At 44.6% G+C, this 24,833-nt stretch overlaps 1 long non-coding RNA gene across 1 annotated transcript; it reads left to right on the top strand.

The window, feature by feature from the left end:
• The first annotated feature begins 20,379 nt into the window (after positions 1-20,379).
• LOC108499320 lies at positions 20,380-22,356 on the top strand. The gene is made up of 3 exons (XR_001875505.1): positions 20,380-20,402; positions 21,833-21,896; positions 22,261-22,356. It is a non-coding gene; the product is annotated as an uncharacterized LOC108499320 (long non-coding RNA).
• The last annotated feature ends 2,477 nt before the right edge of the window (positions 22,357-24,833 follow it).

The following is a 24,833-nucleotide window of genomic DNA, read 5'->3' as shown; positions in this document are numbered from 1 at the left end:
ATACAGGGTTGGGTTTTTTTGGCAAGTAATATTTATTTATATATATTTTTTAAAAAATCCTGGTAGGCTCAAAAGCACCCCATTACAATACAAATTTGTATGGTAGCTGTTGTTCATATACATAATGCTTGATAGTTCTTACTTCACAGAACTGTCAGGCTTGTATAGATTAGAGAGATAAACAGCAGTGGAAGAAAACAGTTGAGGCCTGCAAAAGGGACCTGCCAAGAGAGTGAAGTTTCCTAGCCATGAGATAATGCTGAGGTTATGCTTTTTCCTAACCCATCTCCTTGCTCTGCCTTGAGACACCTCTGCTGGCAGAGTAATAGAAGTAGTGCTTGGGCAAGAGCCTGGTGTGCTGGTGTGCAGGTCACAGAGGAAAACTGCTCAGCCTTCTCCTGCAAGCTCCTTCAGGATAAATCTCAAATGACCTAAACTTTATCGGTGGTTCTAAACATGCTCAGCTGAAGAGAAGGGAGCAGAAGTTCTCGTCACCCTCATCAGACCTGCACCAACTCATCCTCAATGGCAAAATCTGGCCAAGTATATTTGGCCTTTGGGTCTAACTCGCTAAGTTTCTGCATGGATGTACTTAACTTTGATCAACCTGGACACATTTAAAGGGCCTTGTCACTTCTTAACCCTTGCACTATTTAATAGAAGTAGACATGCATGTCACACCTCTGTTTCTGTTCACAGCCACACAGATTCACCTCCTTGTGGCTTCTTCCTTCCCAAGGAGCCCAGCCCACCTTCCTGCAAAGTTTCTTGGAAACTTGGAAGCAGCTTCTTTCTCAAAAGTTTGATTCTCCTCTCCAAAAGATTTATTTAGGCTTGTTCCTTCATGTCACCAACCAGTCATTTGTATGTCAGAGTGTGATATATCTGTATTGAACCATGATGTCTGTTTTGTACCTGTACTGAAAGATTGGCACTGTAGCAACATTTGTTTGAACTTGCCTGCAGGGAGCCTGTTACACTGGAAGACGGTAAAGCTTCAGTCTGGGGCTGTTGGCTTTGATTTGGCTCTGAATTGCTGGCTCATCTCCAGTAGCTTAATGGTCATCAAAGCAAAGGTATCAAAGCATGGAAAAGGGGGAGGGAACAGAGGCCCTGTTTACTAGTGGTTCTCTGATCCACGCAGGGACTGAATGCCTGCAAAATAAGACCTCACAGGCAGGCCAGCCTTAGGCAGTGCTGACCCCAAGCAATATTTCAGCTCAGACCAGAATAACAACGGTTTTGTTACAAAGCAAGCTCCACATGCAGAGCACAGCATTACTCCTCAGATTACATATATGTAGCAGGAATTTCTCTAGAGGCTGCTGCTGGCTGGAGGTCACCCCCCACATCAACACATCCACAGGGGTAGAAGTTTGCAGCTCATACTTAGTACTTGCTTTTAAGGACTCAGCTGGAAGGTCAGCATATACAAGGTCATTCAAGGTCTCTGCTGCCTCTCCAAAAGAAGGATGCACTCTATCATCTGCAGTATGAGAAATATGTCCTGGCACAGATCTGCTGCAGAAAAGCTACTGCATGACAGGGGACAGTGGAATGTCCCAGGAGTATGGATGCTGTCAGCTGTAGTGTTGGGTATTAGAAAAAACTTCCTCACTGAAAGAGTTGTTAAGCATTGAAGCAGGCAGCTCAGGGAAGTGGTGATGTCACCATCCCTCAAAGTGAATAAAAAACAAGTAGATGTGGCAGTTTGTGTTATGGGTTTGTGGGAATGGTGGTATTTGCTCAAAGGGTTGACCTTGAGGGCCTTTTCCAGCCATAATGGTTCTATGAACTGTGGCTTAGGGCAGATAATGTGCATGGCTTGCTGCCACACCAATAAACCTTCTATCTCAAAGAACTGAGGTGGGATCAAGTGATGTTCATGACTAAGATCCCTCAATGCATGCTTTTGGGGTACGTGTGTAACAATGATGTTGTGGCTGGTGTCTTCTCTCAGAGACACTCAGCTGCTGCACACACACACAGGTGAGTGCAAATGAGAAGCAAATTTTAATTCATAGAATCATGGAATCATTGAACAGTGTGGGTTGGAAGGGACGTTAAAGACCATCTAGTTCCAGATCCTCTGCGATGGGCAGGGACACCTTGCACTAGACCAGGTTTCTCAGGGCTCCTTCCAGTGTGGCCTTGAACACTTCCAGGGATGGGGCATCTACCACTTCCCTGGGAAACTTGTTCCGGTATCTCACCACACTCACAGTAAAGAATTTTTTCCTTATACCTAATCTAAACCTATTCTCTCTCAGTTTGAAGCCATTTCCCCTTGTTCTGTCACTACAAAGTCTTGTAAATAACCCCTCTCCCTATAGGCTTCCTTCAGGTACTGGAAAGCTGCTATTTGGTCACCCCTAAGCCTTCTCTTTTCCAAGCTGAACAAACCCAATTCTCTCAGCCTTTCCTCATAGGAGAAGTGCTCCAGCCCTCCAGTCATCTCGGTGACTTCCTCTGGACTCATTCCAACAGGTCCACGTCCTTCCTGTGCTGGGGACCCCAGAGCTGGATGCAGTGCTCCAAGTGGGTCTCACCAGAGCAGAGCAGAGCAGAGGGGCAGAATCCCCTCCCTCACCTATTTCTCACCCTGCTTTGGATGCAGCCCAGGACAGGATTGGTTTCTGGGCTGTGAATGCACATGGCTGGGTCATGTCCAGCCTCTCACCCACCAGCACCCCAAGTCCTTCCCAGCAGGGTTGCTCTTGATCTGTTCATCCCCCAGCCTGTGTTGGTACCGGGGGTTGCCCTGACCCAAGTGCAGCACCTTGCACTTGGTCTTGTTAAACCTCATGAGATTCCCGTGAGTCCACTTCCTGTGCTTTTCCAGGTCCCTCTGGATGGCATCCCATCCTTCAGGTGTGGCAACCACACCACTCAGCTTGGTGTCATCTGCTAATTTGCTGAAGATTCCTTCAACTATGTCAAATAATTAGTTATTAAATAACACCAGTTGCAATATGAATCTCTGAGGGACACTACTTGTCACTGATATCCATTGGGACTTTGAGCCACTGACCACCACTCTTGGTCATTGCAGGAAATTGCAGTGTCCTCCATCACTGTGTGATGGGGTCAGGTAGGAGAGCTCCTATAGCATGTGTAGGTCCTTAGAGGATTAGTGTTTGCTGGCATGTTCATCCAAATCCAGACAGAGTGGGGCATTTTGTTCTTGCTTTAGTATTCTCCCTCTGGAGCAAAGCTCCACATCTCTAGTCCCCAGGACAGTAAATAATAGCATAGCTGATCAACCTCTGGGTCTGCATGTCAGACCTAACTGACATCCCAGAGTAGGGGACATTTTGCAAAGGAGATATGTCTGCCAAATAACAACCTTTCAAGAAATTATTCTTTGATTATTTTTTATACAGCTTCCTGTATCTTGTGACACCGAGTTAGAAAGTGGGAATTAATGTTGTGCCATTCAGCTTTTTTCCCTTTCAGCACTGACTTTTTTGTTGCTTTTCTCCTGTCTTGACAGGTTTATTTCTCATATGTGTTTGTGATTGACTTCAGTACCAGGAAAAGAAGCCAGACTGACAACCAAACCCAAGGAACCACAGTCTCTTGCTTTGCAGAAGTCACAGCAGCAAAGATGAACCCCCCTGGACTGGGTGCTCCCTATTGAAACAGTAGTACCAGTGCCTGGGGCTTGTATGGGGCTGTAATGAGCAAAACTAAAAAAAAACAAACAAAAAACCAAAAAAAAACCCAAACAAACCAAATACCATGGTCAAAGCATAAAGCAAACTTCTTTGAGAGGAAGGGAGCAGGATGGCTTACACCAATTCTGCATCCCATCCCCAGCCTGGCTGCATTAGTGGCTAATCCTTGAAAAGCCCCAGGCTGGGGTCGATAAGCAAATGTTATTCCTCAGGAGTGCAGCAGGGAAATCGAACCTTCGTGTCTCATTTAGCCCTCAGCCTCACTGCTGAGACTGCAGGTTGCAGGGATTTCTGTGATGGAAGTGCTTCAGCGGAGCATTGCAAGCAGGGGTTTCTGAAGTGAGGCACTTAAATACAGGCTTGTTCTCCCAGGTAAATGGTCTGATTGGAACCAAGGGGAGTCACAGTTGCAAATTGCTATTCGGCTTTGCCTCATGCAGGCTGGATGTTGTGCAGCTAATGAAGCAGGACTTGCATGAGCAAGGATAAAATCCAACTTTGTGCCAATCACCCCCTCAGTACAACCCTCCACAGTGCACCCGTGAGACAGACTGACCCCATCCACTGGACTGTCCCCTCCCATCACGGCCCGGAGAGCCCATGACAGTGGTACCCAGTGGGAACAGGGGGCTCTGTGTGCAGTCCCTCTCCTGACACAGCTGGATCCACGGGGCTGTTGAAGACAGCACTGTGCAGCCAAAATAAATGGTGCTCATGTCAATACAGAAAACTTTCCAGCTGAGTCGGGGAGTCCCAGGAGAGAATTGAATTGCTCAGCAATGTTGGAGCTTTGGCTAACTCCTTCCCACTCACCCTCTCCCACTGGACTCACACATGGGCAGAGTTCAAGCTGTCCCATGCAGCATTTACCTGGGAATTTCCTGACTCTTCAACTCCAGCCTTTATATAAATGACACATTAGGATTTTTTAAAAGCTACTAATGCTACAGGAAAGACGCTACCCTACCAGACTACCAGCTGCAGGTTCTAAACCCATGTGGACATTCTGTTGGGCTTGTACAGGATGTCACTCGGACAAATGGGACATGATGCTGGGGCTCCTTATGCCTGGGTCTGCAGAGGTTTCTCTGTGCTAATGGCATGTGAGGGTATTTCAGAGACAGCCAGCAGGTGCAGGACAGTGGAAAACGACTTTGGGTACATGATGGAGGTGTCTGCAAATGAATAACATGCTCTGCACCAGAGCTGTGCTTCCTGAACCAGGGAAAGTGGGGATGGTTTGTGCATTCATTGGACATGCATGGTTACACTGTGTATTTTTGTTTACTTGCATGTACTCGTAGGCACAATGCTGTGGTGTAATTATGGTAAGTCTGCAATATATTGAATGTGCTTATACAGGTTATGAGAGTGAGTGTGTGTGTATGTGTGTGCAGCTACATTCTGCCTGAAAATGCAACAACTGTGCTAATGAATATGACTTGTCTGTTCTTGGCCAGTTCACAGGCGTTGGCTCCGTGTATACAAGGGTAATAGCTGTTTCTCTACGCTTGGGGTGTGTGTGTGTGTGTGTGTGTGTTTGTGTGTACTCCTGGGGTGTACAGGCATCCTGCCGTGTGTGCCCGCTGACCCAGCAAATCAGTGTTTGCATATGTAATACCCTGTGCACTCAAGTGAATCAACCTCCCTTTCCCTGCACTGTGTATGATTCCCTGTGGGCTGCTCATAACTCCTCCCATCTCCCTCTCATTTCCAACCACCGCTGCTCTGTGCCTGAATGAGGAACATGGAGTGAAGCTTGTCAGTGCCCAGCAGTGTGCTGGCCCTGAAAAAGCAGACGTTTGCTGATCACTGGAAGGGCCCTGTGTTGCTCTTCTTTGTTTGTGCCAGCTGCAGTGACAGTGACTGCCTGTTGTACAGGATGCAGCCCAGGGTGTTTGGGGCTCAGCTGGAGACTCCGTTACCCGGCCAGGCAGCATCACGCAGCATACCCCTTGGGCTCAGCTCCATACTTGAAATGCAAAGATTTCTGTCCCTACCATGTGCAGTGGAGGAAGACAGCTCAGGCAGGCTTGTGTCTGTAATGTCCCAGCTTTGGGTTAATTAAATAACAGTCCTCCATAACAAAATACAGACCTGATTCTGCTCGTGCTAGTTGCTTATGTAAATCCCACCATGGTCTGTTGGTTCCTTGTGGCAGATTGGACCCAGGTGACTACAAGCATTCAGTGTTCAGAAGCTTCCAGGAGTCACTGACAATGAACTAAGCCATGGTGTGATCTCTGCTCTGAGTATGGCCCTCAGGCCAGGTCAGCTCAGGTACTTCCTGATGGAAGGAGACAGCCCTGTGCACAAAAGTATCTGCTGTGACAAAATCATCTGAGAGAGAGGACTGCCAGTAATAACATTGCTCCCTGCTAAAGGCATTTATTTTAGGAAGGCACCCTTTCTCCTTCTTCTGCAGAAGTTAAATACTAAGAAGGGATAGAATTAGGAGTGACAACTAAGTATTTGTTCCTGCCACAATGCAGGATTGTGTTCGTTTCTGTCACAAGGCAGGATTATCTTCATCCTAGACAGGTGTGTGTTTAACCTCCTTGCAGATACCTCAAGAAATAAAGACTTCACTTCTTCCCCACACAGCTTATCCTCGCATTTCATTATTCCCAGTCTTAGAGGTATCCTAATATCTAATCTGAACCTCCTTCCTAGACCAGAACTTCTTGTCCCATTCCCAGTGTCAATGGAGAATTTCTTTCTGATTTAAAGCAGCTTTTTAAACATTTAAAAGCTCATGTCTTGGGCTTCTCTTTTCAGGAATAAAAAATCTCAGTGTCTTTGATCTTTTTTTACATTGTTTTCACTGCTCTTCTCTGGACAGCTGCCAAAAGTCCATCCATCTCCTGAAATACTGCACACACCTTGGACATGGTGTTCCTCCTATCTGGAAATCCCGGTTTCTCAACCATTGCATCTGTTTTGAATTCAGGTCATGTTCATGGCAGTTGAGGTTTGCAGAAATGACTGGTAGAGGTGAGCAGGAAAATGTCCTGTAAGAATTCTTGAGTTGAATCTATGGCACGTGAGTGCTTTTCTCCTCCCAGTACAGGACAAGAGCTCAACAAATGGAAACTACTCAAGAGGTGCACTGGCAGCTGTTGAATTTCATTCCCTGTTAACCAACATGTTCAGGGCAAGCTTGGTATCCTGTCTGGCACGTCCCCATCCTTTCCAGCAGACAGAGGGGCATTGCTCTTCTCCATCCCCAGGTTCCTGCATGGGGAAGTCACCCATGGCCTCAGTAGGCTTTGGGACTGTATGGCAACCTGGCAGTCAGTCAGCAAACTCAGGTGAGAGTGAAAATCCAGTATCAAGTGGGTATTTTGAAACATTTGACTTACTGCTCCAGGAAAGAGATCTGAGATGCCACGATGAGAAGTCAAAGATGTGATTTTCAAGGAATGCACACTCACTGTTTATTGCAAGACCCATTTTCATAATACATCATCGGCAGGAGAATCCAGAAGCCACGTAATCCTTCTTAAATACAAAAAAGTGGTGTCTGTACTGTTTTCTTTTGAAGTGTGAAACATGGGAAAGTCCCGATTCACAGTCTCCAGCCAGGCCAGAAGAGCTACAGTAATGTCACAGCCTGGTACCTTCCTGATGCATCATTTGCCCACAGGGTGCATCTTCTCCATGGGAAATGGAGTGACCTTGCTACAGCAATTTTGGGAGCTCTTTCCCATCCACTAGCAGGTGTTTCAATGTGTTGTTTCTTTCAATGGGAACAAACAAACTACATTGAGAACTGCAAAGCCAGCTAAGCCCTTTATGAATAAGGTGTTGCCCTGGGTTTTGGTTTTTTGTTTGGTTTAGTTTGATTTGGTTTTTGTTGTTGTTGCTTTATTTTTTTTTGTTCCCCTCATTCATGAATATGTTAAAAAAAAAAAGAGAAGAGAAGAGAAGAAAGTGAATGAATGAAAATCCATTAAATCTTACTGGTGGCTTAAATGTTTATATCATGTCTAACTGCCTGATGCTGCCATTACTTTCCCCTGCATCCTGCTGTACCTGGAATTCAAGAAAATTGCCTCCCAAATTGCCATCTTTAGTTTAAGATCCACATACATCTAGAGTGTAAGCAGTGGATGGAAATGAAATGGACTAAAAATTTAATCCAGGCAGGATTTCCTTGCGTTTTTCAATAGTCCTTGCTGTCAAACCGCAAGTCCTGCTTATTAAAGGTCATGTATATGAGAGAATGAGGCAGGGAGAATTACAAAAACTGACATCTTTAGCTATGCAAATAGATTAAAAAAAAAAAATCTTTGCTTGCGTCTACACATTTGCCTCTCTATACAGGCAGAGAGACCAATAAAAAGTTGTATTTGTTACAGTGACATGTACATGCAGAAACCTTTGGCAGAAAGCTTCAACATTTATGCTGTACTGAGATTTGCCCTTAGAATGGGCTACAATCCCTCTGTTTCACACTTTAGGGATCAGATTTCTTATCCTAATTTGACCTAACAGTCTACAGGGATTAATGAAAATTTCCATGTAGGGGTTTTTTTTGGTGTTTTCCAAGTGAAGAACTCTTCCATCCCTCCCTTCCCTAAGGACATTGTTAAAAAATACTCTTTTTGGAAATACAGTCCTAGTTATTCCTCCTTTATTAGGGATTTTCTAGCTAAACCACCACTGTCCTAGTTTCCAGTAAACTCACAACTTCACACACAGATGTACACACTAATGTCTTGGCTGTTAAACTGGTCCTCAGATCATCTGCACTGAGTTCTCTGGTTCCCAAAGGGCAACCTCTTGCCTCTAACTCTCTTTCCCCCTTCTCTCCTTCTCTCAGCCTCCTTTCAGTAATCACTTATTTTTAGGACCATTAATTTGAAAGTTCCAAAAAAAAAAAAAAAAGAAAAAGAAAACTGCTTATCGCTTTGCAGAGTGGTGATGAGCCTAGGGAGAGATGAAAAATGGGGATGAAACAGAAGGAAGGAGCAAATTTGTGGAAGAATGGTTCTGTGGAGAATCATTAGCCGACAATATATCATCACTGGCTGAGGTTATCCCTGGTTCACAAATTGCTGGTGACTGGGACAGTAGGATTGCCTTATTCTTCCAATCTTCTCCAGTTATCTGCTGTTGGCCACCTCTGAGAGTGGGGCATGGGGTCTTTGGTCTGACCAGATGTTGTGAGAGCTGGACCCAGAGTGCCGAGCCTTGCAGGGATGCCTGTGACTGCAGTCATGTCATCCACCTGCAGTCTCCTTGCTGAGGCAACCACACCAGGTTTGTGCTTCATCTCAGCATGACCTTGAGGAAATACTTCCAGATCCATAGTTCCCTAGGATCTGGATCATGTGCTGGAGCTAACTGCCTCCCTGAGGGCAGCGAGCACAGTGTGTTTCCTAGCAGTAAGTAGCATGTGTTACCATCTTGGAGATGCTCTGCAGAGCTATGGAGAGTCTGGTGTGCCAGCCTCACGTGCCAACATCAACAGAAATTACCCTGTGGACAAGAGCAGGCATTGCTGAGTGATCCTGCCCACCATGTTGTCCCACTTCTTCTCCCTCCCTCACTGAAAGGATGGACACAATAAATATTCATAGTACACTTATAGGTCTATTAAAAGCTACATCTTTTTTTTTCTCTAAGGTAGGTTCATCTATTCTGATTATGCTAAGGGCCTACCAAATCACTCTCTCTAAATATGCCATAGCCCCTGTGACAAATGCAGCTGCTGGAGTGGGTCCTTTCTGCTGTTAATTGAATGCTTTAATGAAGTCAGCATGCTGTTCATGTGCATTAAAATGCTTAGTCCCAGCCTGAAGAGGTGCGGTACCTCTCTGGCTCCTGTGCCTCTGCACCAGAGGTAAATAAAGTACTTATGACCTGTATTGGGAAGGAATATCTATTTGCTGCTGCTCCTCCTTCAGGCACCGCTGCCACTCTTTCTTTTTTAAGGTATGAATGGTATTTAGTGCCTCCTCTCCCAGGATTACACAGGAAAGTGTCATGGGAGCACTCTGACAGAGAGCTATTTGCTCTCTCTCATTCCTCTTGTGTGTGACAACCTGGTGCACTGGCTCCGGCCTTCCAGCTTCCTTGGAGACCTTTTTCTTCCTGGTAATGGAAGGATACTGACCAGAGCGGGAGGAGGGGGGCACAGTGACCAAGTGAACAGGCAGGTCCGTGAACATCCAGAATCCTGCCTTGTGCAACCACAAGGCTAGTGGTGGGCTTGCAAGGGTGCAGGCAGGAGAGAGGCTTTCCTGGGTTGGCCTTTAAGATCACTGGTGTGGTCGCTGGTGTGGTCAATAACTCACACATGCAAGTGAAGAAGGCAGCAACAAGGGAGGTGAAGAATCAAGAGAACATGTCCTGTGAGGTGTGGCTGAGCGTATTCAGTCTGAAGGAGGCTCTAGGGGAATCTTACTGCTCACTACAACTACCTAGAAGTAGGTTGTAGCCAGCTGGAGGTTGGTCTCTTCTCCCAGGTAACAAGAGATAGAACAAGAGGACATGACCTCAAGTTGCACACGGGGAGGGTTAGGTTGGATATTAGGAAAAATGTCTTCACCTAAAGGGGTGTCAAGCACTGGAACAGGCTCCCCAGGACTGTGGTAGAGTCACCATTCCTGGAGGTTTTTAGAAGATGTGTAAATGTGGTTTAGTGGTGGAGTTGGCAGTGCTGGGCTAATGGTTGCACTCAATGATCTTAGAGGTCTTTTCCTACCTAAATGATTCTATGATTCCAGGAATGATGGAAAGTCCATTAAGTGTTCTATCCATGGAGGCTATAAGCCCATGGGTAACATAAGGGATGAGTAAAATTCCAAGTTGAGACACTTAAGTCTCTGATGTACACAGGAATTTGGTATCCAGGCTCCTGTGGGAGTCCGGAGAACTATATATCCTGCCCTGACTTAGACACTGACCTTTGGTCAGCTGAATCACTCTCTACTTGGTTGTTTAAACAGTATTGTCTGCTACATGGGGGTCTGTGTGTGAGCTGGGTGCACACACATACATTCTGGGATTTAAATCCCACTGCACCCCTGTTACATTAACAGCATTGTCAGTGGCCCAGTTTATACATAGAAGTTTAGACCCACTTGGGACTTCGGGCTTCCTGCTGGCCCTGAAAGAAAGGTAGCTTGTAAGCCCTGCACTGCATTTAGAAACCCTGTGTAGATGGCCAGGAATATCTTAGGGGACATTATTTTTCCATGGGTAGGCAACCAAATGATGGGCTAATTCACAGAGGGACCAAATTGCCGTGACACGGCTGCATGCAGTTACCTGGATTTAGGTTACTGACCCCTACACTAGGTATTACTGACCCCTACACTAGGTATTTTTTATCCCCAGCTGCTAATCTCCATGTGAAGAGCTGGAAGAGCAGTTCAAGGATGTTCAATTTCATACATTCTGGCTTGGTATGATCAACAAAAACTGCACTTTGTGTACTCTGAGTGTAGATCTTTGTGGGTGGTATGCCGACAAATAACTCCCTAGGACCAAAACAAGACCCACCAATGAATTTCACATAGGCTACAAAACAACAGCTGCAAATATCACTAGCACTTAGAGCTCAAAACAAATGCTCAAGGGAAGCAGTGAGATTGTAAGTACTTCCTATGCCCTGAGCATCTTGAATTTACTTATTTGGCATCCATTTTGGAAGAGAAAGATACAGTCCTTACTTGGAGAGCTGAGCCACGTGGTAAATTGTGTCTTGTACAACACCATGTGCCACTTGTATCAAAAGTGAATATGAACCAACTGAACACAGACAATTTAAAGGACACTGACTGTTCTGCTCTTTCTTTTATCTGATCTATTTTTTAGAAAACTTATAATCTATCCTTTGAGCCATTTTTTTCTTTTGTCCCACTGGTCCTGCCTTTTCTCTTTCTTCTTTCCTTTTCCCTTGTTCACCTGCATGGATGGGAATCTCATTCATTGTTCCTGGAGCATGCAGACAGCTAAAAAATTGACACTGAAAGAGAAGGGCTGAGTGGATTCCCATCATAAGAGTCTAGGAACGTTCTCCTGGACAGACTCAGAAACACACACTATTTAAAGAGTTCTCCATCAAAAAACATGAAATTTTATATATTTGTTCTGAGTTAATGCCAATAACTTATACTTGGATAAAATAATTTTCCTGGGGCAGTATCATGTGATTGAGGACATCAGAAAACAGGTTATACATTTCTCTCCATTGTCTTCTCAGTCACATTTAGAATTAAAAAATGGAATTTGTTTCCAAACTTGAATATGACTTCAGGTTCTTGACACAGTCCTGACAAGTCTTTCTTACTGTATTGAACAGCTCCTCAAAATCTTTAGCAATAGCTATATTATCCTCTCTAAGAAGTGTATGTGCTGCTGCAACATGCCTCTTGATCTTGTTATCAGTAATCTGAGGAGGTTGAGGGAGAGACTCAGCCAGTTGCTTCAGTAAGTAATAAGGGAAGTAAACAGAATTCATGTCCTCATACCGGAGACAGAAACTCTGAAAAGTTGTGCTGCTGCTTCATCCACCCTTGGAGAGAAAGTCATCCAGCAATGTGCCGAAGGAGCCATACAGTGCTCACCTTCTGTGCCTGGCACTAGGCTCACAAGAAAGGGACATTTGCTTTCTTCCACCCTGGGGTAATTTTTGCGTGCAGCATTCCAGGTGCATTTTCACTGACCGTTCTTAACGTTAAAACACGTTCCCTACTCCTGTTGTTGCTTCTATTCGTTATATCTTGTATCTAGCTTATCTACCCAAATATCACAAAATAAACCTGCCCTCAAAAAGGAAATCACTTGCCCTTTACAAATTCTCAGTTTTCTCCCAATTCTCTGCTTTCCAGAGACAGCACTAAGATATCCAACTTCCCTTCTTCCTGTAGGACAACACTCTCTCCAGCTTCGAAATGTGTCCTGTCCTTGTAAGCACTGACCACCTTCGTGTCAGCCAATAACTTTGTTACCAGCAATTTTGCTTTTCCTCCCAGTGTATGGATGACTAGACACAGCCACGCCAGGCTTCCTAACAACTCCTACAGACCTTGCCTTCTTGGAAACACCCCCATGTGCCCTTGATGCCTCATAAACAGCTATTTTTTAGCAGATCACTTAGCAGTTCCTAATCCAGTCAATGAGTGCTTCATGGTCATTGCATCACACCAATTTTTTAATCAAACTGTCATGAGCTGCAAAGCTGAAGCTTTATAAAAGTCTAAATATATTATATCCGCATTGTCACCTTTATCATTTGAAATTTTTATCTCATCAAAGAGTGTTTGACAAGTCCTGTTTTCTATTAGTCTGTGTTAACTGGCCCTAATTATGTTCCCATGCATTAATTCTGTATTGATTGACTCCTGTATTAGGTTTTCCATTATTGTGATGAGATTATGTCAGACTTGCCACTCTAGAGCTGCTGGGGTCAGGCCACTTTCTCTTTTCTAATACTGGCACATAATGAGAGCTATCCGACTCCTCTGGAATTTCCCTAGTGCTCCAAGAGTTATCCAAGACTCATGTCAAGAGGTCAGAAATTTCCTCAGCCAGTTCTAGGAAGACTCTTGGCTGCAAGTTTGCAGATCCTGTTCGTATAAAATGTGTTTATCCCTAGAAGAAGTTGCTTAACTTCCTTCTTGGTTGCTAGTAGAGTGGAAAGTATTTCGACATCCTTGTGTGATATAAACACATCCTATTCTTTCTTTCCAAACTTAGAGCAAACATATTTATTGAACATTTCTACTGTCTCTAAATCATTATTCACATTTTTTTTCTGTCTCCACATGGTTGGCCCATGACATCGCTGACATTTCTATTTTTCCTAATTGGCCTAGAAAACTCCTTCCTGTTCAGTAATTTGGATCTTTCCTTGCCATCTTTATCTTTTCCTTTCCATTTTCTGTACTTCCTATCTTAAAATTTATACTGATTTGCATTTCTGCTTCATGTCCTTGCTTTACTTTTCTATTCTAGGTCTAATTGCTACCTTCATGTCAATGCTGAACTAAAAATGTCTGTTTGACCAAAATTGATCTGATCTTTTTCTTATGAAATCTTAAGGTTTAGGCCTTTATAAAACCCCTTTAAAGTTCTCCTTATACATATACATACATATATTCATACTATATATATGTGTGTGTATATATATGTTTGTATGTGTGTATGTGTGTATGTGTACACATTTTTCCCCTGATCATTTAAATTCATGCTTTCCCTCAGCTTTGGGAAATTATTTTCTAAAGTCACAGCACACATCTTTTAAAAGGAGGTTGTTTTTATTAGGTGTCATGAACAAGATGCCAAGGAACTGAACCACTTGGATATCTGATACACCCAGGGAGGCCCTTTGCTGTACCCTCCAAAGGTACACTCTACACTTTGCAGAGATGGATGTAGATGGATATGACTGGTCAGGAGAAGGAAAGTTGTCCATCTAAGGTAATTTAACATACAAATCCTCTTTTTTTTTTCCTTACATCACCTTTCTCAAAATCACCTTCAGGATTACAGTAAAGCTCAAGTCTAAAACACTTTATCAGGGTCACAGATATTTTATAATATTTCTCAGGACAGTTCTGCTGATATGTAACATTTGCTGTTACATATGCTGGACACATCCATTTCATAAGATTCATTTGGAACCCAGATCTGTATGACCAGGAACTGCACTAGTTTGAATATCATTGCGAGGAGAGGAGAGGAGAGAGCTTAAGTAGCTGGAGGGAAAAGCTCTTTTACTCTAGCAATATGTGGAAGGCAAGATAGATTTTGTTACTTCAAGTCCTGCTTGAAGGTTGATTGACTCAATTTATTGAATGATTCAGAGTGACCCTAGGTGTTGATAATTCTGGCTCCTATGAGATTTGCTAGGAATTCAAGCTTTTTACAGCTAATATGAGTTTACCCCCGTTGTGTGTCTAAGGACTATTCAATAATGACAGTCAGTTTGGCTTGTTTGCAATCTCCATGTGTCTGTTCAGCCTGTAAGGATGTCAGAAAATGCGTTATCAGGGTTCAAGCTGAAGGAGTATGAGAAACCTTTGGCAAAGTGAGATGAAATTGTAAGTGAAATAACTGTCATAAAGCAGGCTGACAGACACAGTTTTAGAATCATTACAGACAAAGTTCTGTACATGGAAGGAATAAAACCCAGTCAGCTCAGCCCTAGTCATTGAGTCTGAAATGGATGGTTCAAGTCATGGTTAATTTATTCAAACTGGCTTTCCATTTTGATGTGATAGACAGGGACGATATGCCTATCCCGCTTCAACATTTTAAATAGTTCTCACAATAACGCGTCAAATTGAGTTCCATCACTACTTATAATGCAGAACGTTGACCTGTGACATTTGAAAATAAATGATGGGAACACAAACGCACTCACTCCCGAGTGATCAAGCTTTTCACACAGGTGGAACATTTTTGTTCCGGAAACCATTTTGTTCCAGCCATAGCACCCGACTCGTGTCAATCACACTGAAGATTCAAAGACCTTCACCTGCTCAGAGAAAACTGAAGGGAGCAATTCCTCTCACAACAAATAACTAAGCTGCTGAGCTCTTTACTGCAAGGGGCTGTGGACAAAAAGAGATTACATGGGTTTAAAAGATGACTGGACAAATTCATGGAGGAGTGAGCTACTGCTATCAAGCACAACATCCTCATCTGCCTCAGGATGTCTGTGTGATGGAAATTGCCAGAGCCCGGCAGAGTACTCAGGGGAAATATCACTAAATCCCTGCCATGTTCTTACACTTTCCATGTAGGCATTTACTGCTGGCCACTGTCAGATATAGGATTTTTTGTCTTACTGAGTGCACCCATCCTTACATTTTTAATCAAATCCAATGGAAATGCCTGACCATGATTAAAACAGATATGGGAATGGGCTGAGGACACCTAAGAGTTTGGCATGGCAGCTCTTCAAATGAGAATGTGTCATAAGAGCTGATGTATAGCTGGGGCAGCACTGCACCACCAACAAAACAAATGTCCTCCTTGGACTGGGATTTCATAGCTGAGCTTGCACTCTCCTCGCAGACACGATCTTAATGGTGAATGAACTTCAGGGTAGACTGCATTTGATGCAAGATAGCAGTCATTATTCAAGCTGACATTGACAAAGTGACAGAGTGGAAAAGTAATGGCACATTCTTTGATACTGCTCTCAGGGTCAGGGTACTCACTGTTGTAGGATGGTTTATCGATCGGGCTTGCCATTTTTAGAGACCAGACAAGATGTCAGAAGGAAGTTGCAACTGGTGAATAACAAGAATTAAAGGATTTTGCATTGATTCGTGGCCTTCATGGAGCATGGACATGCGAGTTTCTTATGGTCTCTGAACAAATGATCTGAAACTTGTGTTCCCCCATATGACAATTCCACGCATAGAAGGTACTTTGATAGCCAGTAACTTTCTTGTTGCTGATCTCATAATTTTATTCCTGTGAGCTTCCAAGAATGTTACATACAGGGATGGATTTCATTTTGGGGCCCGCAGTGACACAAAAGAGCAGCTCTGATTTCTTAGCTGCATGCATTCCCCTGAAGAATGAAGGTTTATGCAAAGTCTTGGTGCACAAGGAAAGATGCCAAGCCAAATGTATTTTTAGCTGTTCAGCCAGCTGGGTTTCTTGTGTCTATGAATTCACTGCTTTTCCCCACAAGGATGAACAGAAACACCACTCTTGCAGAAGTTCTCAGTAAAGTATCTGTAAAAATTGGTGAATTCAAAGGTTCTGTGAAGCTCCCAAACTTTTTGGAGCCCACCCAGCAATGGCAGAAGCACTTCAGTTCTATGATTATTCCCTCTGAGGAGATGATGTATCTGAGGAGTTGTAATTTAGTGAACTTTTAATGTTTTAAGTACAGTCTGTTTTCTCAAGCATCAGCTAGAGAGGACCAGCACTGTCCATGCAGCCAGCCAGGAACGAGCTTGATGCATCCACGCAGATATTACGGATGTAAGGCATCAACAAGAACAGGCTGAGCAGCATTGTAAATACTCAAATGTGTGCTACATAGTCTAAAATCTTCTAGTCAACACCTTCATAAACACACACCAAGCTGCAAGCTCTATTTAAGCCCAACTCCATAAACATCCTGGCACTCTGTGTCCTTTTCAACAGTTCATTGATTAAAGACAGATGACATTTGGTTTTGATCATTATTTATTTTTCACAGTTTGATGCAGTCAACAACAAGGCATAAAGACCCATCCTTTTTTAACAAACACAATGGAGGCATAGAGGGAGATATATGAGTGAATGAAATTCTTTGTTAGGCTTTTTTTGAGGTATTCCTGTGGAGGTTGAAATCTAGTCTGGAGAAGCAGTAAATTACTTCAACTGAGGTGCTGCCTTCAAGATTTTAGACCTCAAAAGGTTGAGGCTGAATTACGGTACCAGACAGATTTTATGCAGGTATTTTTCAGAGGTCTGGGGAAGAGGTCCACTAGGGCTTGCTGGACATAGGTGTGGTCAGTGTGACCATATTACTTCCAGGACATCAATAGTGTGTACAAAAAAATTACCACTTTAGAGAAAACACAGACAGGATTTCTGCAAAATGCATAGATGATGCACTGCAAAGCAACACCAGGGGAATATGTCATGTTGATTGAATCAAACTGTGTTCACAAGGTGAGCTGGGATCAGGACTCAGGGAGTTCACTCCAGCACAACCACCAGCAAGGTCAGGAGGGGCCCTGACTCTGCTGGACCAGAAAATGAAGCTCTAGGGTAATCATGAGGCTCCCAGATGTGACAAAGTCACTCAAAAGAAACCATGAGGCACAGCAAGCAGGGCTGATTTTCTGTGTGCATGGGAAAAGCTGGCTTAGCAGAGCTATCAACTTTCAAGTCTCACTAAGGCTGGGTGTTTTGCACAATTCCTTGGCTGGGCAACCAGTAAAAAAATGGATTTTTCAAGTGTGATATAAACAAACCCCAACGAAAATTGTCCTGGGTAGTCCATCTGGTGCCTTTCTTGGTTCCTTCCCATCCTATCCACCAGCACTCATATAAATAAAGGTTCTGTGTGAGGAAAGTAAGGATGATGTGGACAGGAAAAAACTTTATTTGCCCCTGCTTTTGCAGACTTTGCAGAGTTCAAGCAGGGATATGTACAGGTCTGGAGTGCTGACCGCAGCCAACTTAATCCTTTTCTTTATTCTATCAGCTTTGGCAGAAACAGACCGAGGCAGGTCAGCCCACTCCTGGTCAAACATAGTGCGCAGCAGATCAAAGCAGGACAGACACTGCCTGTTGCTTGCCAAGAGGGCCAGGTGGCAGAAAGCTTCTCATATGTCAGGAGGCACTAGAAAAGTTCAGGAAACGCTAATAGACAGCTGACATCTTCATGGAGATCTCATGCTGAAGCTTTCAGAAGGTCACTGCACCTTCAAGCACAGCTGCCGAGGAGTCAGGGTGCATGCAGCTGGGTGGGACACAGGGATACAGGGCTGACCAGAGATGTGCGTGTTTTCCTGGTGTGGGTCAATGCAGAGATGACAACCAGGGGCTGGTTAGGAGCAGGGCCAAGATGGCAAGACAGAAATATGAGTCCTTGTACCCATAATAATCAGCTTTGTCTTTCTCCAAATGACAAACAAGTGTTTAAAGAGAAACTCATCCTCTTCCCTGGGTGGCTTTGGTGGTCTGGAATAGACTTCAGGAATTGCTTCCAGTCAGTCGTCTGTTCCTACACTCAGCTTATGAGTAGTTGATGCCCCAGATCTTAGAGGAATTTAAATGGAAAAAGGGCAAAAAGGCTAATCCAGAGAGAGAGCTGGGAAGACATTTAGAAGCAGGAACATAGTAATACAAAATCACTCTTCCCAACAACACTTTTAATCTCCTCCCTAGGACCAAGGATTAAATGGGACAGAGAGCTGTTGTGATTTGGCTTCTGCTCTTCACATGTTGAATTTTATTTTCCTACTTCATTTTTTATTGTCTTTTTTTTTTTTTTGCATTTGGGAAGTGACCCAAGAAACTATGTTTCCCACATAGCCATTTCAAAGGAAATTTGATGCTGCAACAAGGACCCTGGGGGAAACACTTTGGGAAAATAGCACCAGCTCTGTCCTTCCTTTCTTTTTTTTCTTAGGAAAAAAAAGAAAAAAAAAAAAAAGAAGGGGAAAGGCAGAGGAGCCCTCAGTGTATGGAGACATGAAGCTGTGGAGATTGTGTTTCAGAAAAGCAGGCAACGTGGCTGCTTCCTCCTGCTTTTTGAGCCAAGGACTCTCAGCCTCTGCTCAGTCACAGAAATATCTCACTATTCAAAGCTTATACTTTTATATTGTCTTTTTTATTTTATCCCTTTACCTTCTTGTCCCCACTGGAAGGCTCCATAAAACCTCTCCTGACTTGTCTCAACATGCCACAAAAGCTTCTGCCCATTTACTGATGGAGATGTTATTCCTTCTAGTCTTCCCCAGGAGATAGAAATTTTGGTGGGGAAAAACACCATGCTGTGGTCAGGCACTCCTTGGCAGCCTCCTGGAGGTCCAGAGACTGACCTGTTTATGCCAAGGACTGGCATTTTCAGGTTAAGTATGCCCATGCACCCTGCACATCTAAGTCTGCCCTCAGAGCAAAGATCTCCATGTTTTCCAGGATCACAGACTGATTGCCCAACACAGCGGTAATGGGGACTGTGAGGACACTTCAGGGACTGATCTAAACATTCAGTATCCTGAATAAAAGGATTTCCGTCCCCAGACAACCTCTGCAAAATGATCTCTCCCAGTTGTGCTGAAGTAGGTTGAGCTCAGAGAAAGGAGGAAAGACCCTTTCCCCAGGAATGTGTCCACCTGTTTAACTTGCCTTGGATAACTGAACAAGGGCTTTGATCAAAGCCGCTTGGCATGAGTACCTGACCCGGCCTATGAAATGCAGCTTTGCCCTGCCAGCTCGGAGATACATAATGCTGGAGGCTGGAAGGAGTGCAGTTTGTGAGGGATATCCTTCCTGGATATCCCTGGTTGGATGAGCAGAGAAACAGACACCAGGAGTTTGCACCTGAGCTGCTTGGCCCGTGGAGCTGCTGGGCTGGCTGGGCTCAGACAGCTCTGGAGTCACCAGCTCCAGCAGTGGCAGGAGGGTTAGTGGGACTGAGAGGGTCAGTGGGTCTGGAGGCTGAAGGAATGGACTCTTGTATTTCACCAGCCCACTTGCTGTCATTCTGCTTTGTGGGATGGGAACCAGGGTAATGCTGCCCCAGGTTGTACACACATGCGCTGAAGAATCCAACAGTTGCCAAAATATTAATCTTTGGAGTCATCTCCCCCTACACTTAATACTCAAAGAGTACTGCTGACTGATATTGCCAGCCTGGGTGGATTTATCGCCTCCACACAATGAAAGCCTTTTCCATCCTTATGCCCCTGGATGCATTTTCTGTATGCCTTCTGTGAGAGTGTTCCTACCCAAGGGCTGGGAGCTGTCTAGTGGAAAGACATCAGGAATCATCTCCCAGCTCCAGTCCTCATGCTCTTGCACAGTGTGAACCGAGAAGTGCTGCAACAAGAACGTTTGTGTGCCACAAGCCGCTTGCAGCAGCATCCTTAGATCCCAGGGGATCACTGAGTGGGAAGGGCTGCCGGTGCCTGCTCTCCAGCTGTCCTTCACTGTGCCGTCATGATGATGGCACAATGTCCAGATGACACAAGGGCGTCCAGATCCACCACTCGCACAGCCCTGCATCCCAAAGGGATGTCAGAGCAGGTGGGCAGCTGAGTCCTGATCTTGTGGAAAGGGTGTGCTGATGAAGGCCCAAATGAGACATACAAAATAGTTCCTCCCCTTTAGCACAACTCTTGTCCTTCCACTCTCACTTCACACAGCTCTAAAGCGCCATTGTAACCCCTTACAAGCCCCTCAAGGTCTATTCAGACCCTGAAATTCCCCCAGGCTGACAGTCTGCCTCTATACACCACAAAGTACCAAAAGGCCCAACCTGCTCCCCTGTAGCTGAGCAGTCTGCCCATTTAATAGAAACATAGAATAATTTGGGTTGGAAGGGATCTTTAAAGGTCATTTGTTCCCAAGCCCCCTGCAGTGAGCAGGGGTATCTTGAACTGGACCAGGTTTCTCAGAGCCCTGTCCAACCTGGCCTTAAATGTTTCCAAGGATAAAACATCTACCGCCTCTCTAGGCAATCTGTGTCAGTGTTCCACTACCCTTATTGTAAAGAATTTCTTTGCTGAATCTAGACTGAATATCCATCTGTTTTGTTTAAAACCATTCCCGTTGCCCTATCGCTACAGGAAAGCACACTTCCCTTGCCGATGAGACTTACCCAGGAAAAGTCGGCTGGGTAGAGGCAGGCCACCGCTAAGCCCCAGCCCTCTCTTCCACGACCCCTGCTGGTGCCCAGAACATGTGACCGAGCATTTTCACACTTCCACTGATTCCCTCCGGTGGAGCCTTGCTAAGCATCGCATGTGCAGGAGGCTGGAGCAGGCAGATCAGGAGACTGCAGGAATCATGGGTGTGGCCACAGAGACATGGGACGTTTCCTCTGCCTGTATGAGGTTGTCCTGGGTGCGCACACGGATTTCCAGGGTGAAATCCATTGTTTATGCTCTGATTCAGCTCAACCACGCCAAGTAGTACAGCCTGACAAGCTTCACCTGCTTCCCCTCCCACCATCCAGACAGCAAACCCCAGCCTTGCCTCAGCAAGGGATGTCTTTCAGAGAGGACAAGGCTTGTCAGTATCTAGTACACTCTCTTATCCTCAGAAAAGAATTTTACGTAAGGTCAGCTTTTTTTTTTTTCCCCTCTATGTATAGTTTCACTCAGTGACAATGGAGAGAGATCCACGAGATTAATTTCATTAATTCCTCCAAACAACTGTGACTCAGTAGCAACTTTCAAGTGCTCTCAACCTGGTTGCACCTGAATAAGTGTCCTGGAGGCCTGATTTGCTTTCTTCCCATCTACCTGGGTATTTCAAACTTGCCTTAATCGCTTTATTTCCATCTACCTGGGTATTTCAAACACATTGCCACCACAGCATCTCCATCTCAGTTTATCTCCACATCTTATTGCATATTCCCAAATGATGTTGAATAATGTGTCTGCGATATTACTTTTTAAGTAACCTTAATTGTCTGATTTTGATTTGTGTTTAAATTGCACTTTTCCCTGCAGCCTGAGAGGCATCAAAATTATACACAGAGGATTTCATTGGAAAATGTTTCTGTATACTCCTTCGGTGAGCATTCCTGTTGGAGGGCATATGCACGAGGGGGCAGAATTAAAGCTTCTGGGGAAAGATCAACCTCTGAGTTTCCTGAGGTTTATGAGATTAAACCCTCACATTTAACATTGCACTAAAAGAGAGCTGTCAAGTTCTATTTCACATATGATGTTGTTTTTGTGAAAAGTGCTTTTTACAAAACATATGGCCAAAGTAATTGTTTGAGGTTGGGGGGGTGGAAGTGGGAAGAGGGAGTTATTCCAGGGAAAACATGTCTTTTGAACAGCCCTGACCTGAAGAATTTGTAGCTGTCAGTTAATGCATGTAAATGAAGCTGAGTTCAGGGCAGTGATATTTGCTCTTCTGTTTTCTTTGCCAGGAGGGAAGGAAGCAAAGTGAAGTAGCCTGCTCAGAGGAAAACATGATGCAATGCCTCAGCACAAGTCATGGACACCTTCCATGGCTCCAGATCTACCTCAAGTTGGGCTGAACAACCACAGCCCAACTGGTGAAGGCCTGTTTGCACATGGGTGCATTTAATGAGCAACACACTCTGTTCATTACATGCCTTCTCTTTAAATCATAAAAGACTTCATGAAGGCTTTTCCTTTCCAAACATATGTAGATTGGTTGCTCTCCTTTAAGGTGGCTTTTGTGTGCACACCAGAGAGAAATGCTCAGTCAGGCTGAAGCTCGGGGCTGACATCAGTGGGAGCTTTCGTTAATTGAGTTACTGTTTTGTGGCAGAATGTTTTAAAAATAAGCGGAAATGTCCCACATACTTTTTTGGCTGAGAGATCAAATGTATCCAAAGGAATTCAATAATATTCCTACATCTGTGAGTCCTGCCTGTCCCTGGAGGAAAAAAAAAAAAGTCAAAATCAATCTCCACCATTGTTTGTGTTCATTATATTCCCTTATCGTCTTTTTGGCTCGTGGGCAGCAGGGGGGAGCTAGCAGAGTTCCTCGGGCCTCAAATGGAAACATATAGAGTCATATGCATATCACAAGAGCAGGAAGGACAGTATTAGAAGAAAAGACTCTCCACTATTCATCTGAATAAGAGCCATGATTTGCTTTGAAGGCATTCACCTCCCCCATTGCTTGCTTTTCTTCTGAATACTTATTGTGGTAGAATCCAGGCTGAAAAGGTGCAGGTAAAAAAGGAAAGCGCGAGGTGAGATTCTTTGAACCAGCATTCGCATGCAGAGCCACATGTGGATATGAATTTTCAGGCAAGTGTATCTCTAGATACATATTGGCAGGCAAATCCCAAAGCAAGTACTTGCACTTATATGAACTGATGAGGATTTATCTAGGAATTTGCTGGCAAAAGAACACTCATGTGAGCACTTATTCTGATAAACCCTACCAGGGAAATACTTGTTCACAGGCTTGTCCACAAATGCATTAGCTGGAAATTCATATGTAAATACTGGTGCTACAATCCCTCCATGTACGCCTGGGGAGGGAAGGTGTCTGGATGTACAGGTAAGGAAGGCAAGCAACAAGCGAATAAAGACGCAAATATGAGGGGAGATGAAAACAACATTTGACACTTATGCAAACGAATTTGGGTCCTCGTGCAATGTCTGTGTGAGTGTGTGACCTGGGGTGCTGGTGAGACCACACATGCAAACAAATTTGGACAGGGCTTTCCTGTGACAGATGCACATGCATTTTGGCAGTGTGGTAAAATATTAGCACATACCCATTTTCCTGGCCAATGTTCAGGCAGTCAGGTATTAACTGGTGGCATAGAAAAGCAAGAACTTGCCAGCCAGACTTTGGCTGGCTGCCTGGGAATCTTTCAGGAGTCCTCCTTGAGGGAAGAAGGAGCAAACTCACACATCTCACACCCAAAGAGAAACAGCCTTAGCTCAGACCTACACTAAACTCATAGAGAAAGAAGCCAGGTGGAACCAGCTTGCCAATTCCTAATCTTGGGATGTCAAAGTGAAAAACAGGAATGGTGTTAAATCCCTCTGGATATATTTAATCTCCTCCACCAGAAAAATTGTATTGGACATTCCAGCTTATTTTTCAAACATTCTGCCACTAAACAGCTAAATCTCCCTCTGACATCATCTCCCAGCTTCAGTGTCAGGTCAAGTTTTATTTAAACTGCCTTAAATGGACATTGTCAAGCTGGAAAGAAAAATAATTCTATGAAACAACTCATACCTTAAAAGCAAGAAAGCTGCCCATCCCATGCCCCTAGAACAGACTCTCCTGAACTGCTGTCTTGCACAGTGATATTTATCAAGGAACTAGGGAGGTGAATCCCCTCTGTCAGAAGGCTCCACTGCAGACAGACCACACTAGCCAGTGCCAGTCTTCCTGCGAACATAAGGGCTTCAAGCAGCTGCAAATAGCTCATCACTGGTCACAGCTGGTAGCTGATTTTTTAAAACCATCGTGTACTGCCTACCTGCAGAGGCAAGTGACCTGTACAGCTGCAGAAGAACCAGCATGGCCCCGTCTGCCAGCACTGCCACCTCCTTGTGAGCATCCAGTCCTTTTGGAGTCCTGTGCTGCAAGGAAAAGCTGCTTGTGGTGGGATCAGCTGGAAGAGGGAGACGGTGGTGGGGACAGGAATGGGTGCTGCCAGGATCTGGCTTTGGGATAACCCTCCTCATCACGTTGTCTTCATTTATCTCTCTCCTTCTGTGCAGCTCTGCGTTCCAACACATTGTAAAGCAGCACCTGCACCCACCTCAGTTTTCTCCACGTGCCTGAAGGACTGCAGACTGCAAACACACCTTTCCTATCATCAAACACGCACCACTCCACACACCCCATGTGAAAACAGCCAGCCAGGCTCCCCAGATGCGAGCTCAGGGAGTTGTAAAAAGGTAGATGTGTTTTTCAGGAACACGAGCAGCCCAGCTGAGCAGAACTTCAAGGGGGCCACTTCTTGCTCCCTTTCATTTCCACTCCAAAGAGCACATG

This window comes from Lepidothrix coronata, unplaced genomic scaffold (assembly GCF_001604755.1).
Source record: "Lepidothrix coronata isolate B3197 unplaced genomic scaffold, Lepidothrix_coronata-1.0 Scaffold72, whole genome shotgun sequence".
Lineage (NCBI taxonomy): Eukaryota > Metazoa > Chordata > Aves > Passeriformes > Pipridae > Lepidothrix > Lepidothrix coronata.
The sequence above is the reverse complement of the archived record's forward strand: the minus strand, read 5'-3'. Positions and strand labels throughout refer to the sequence as shown.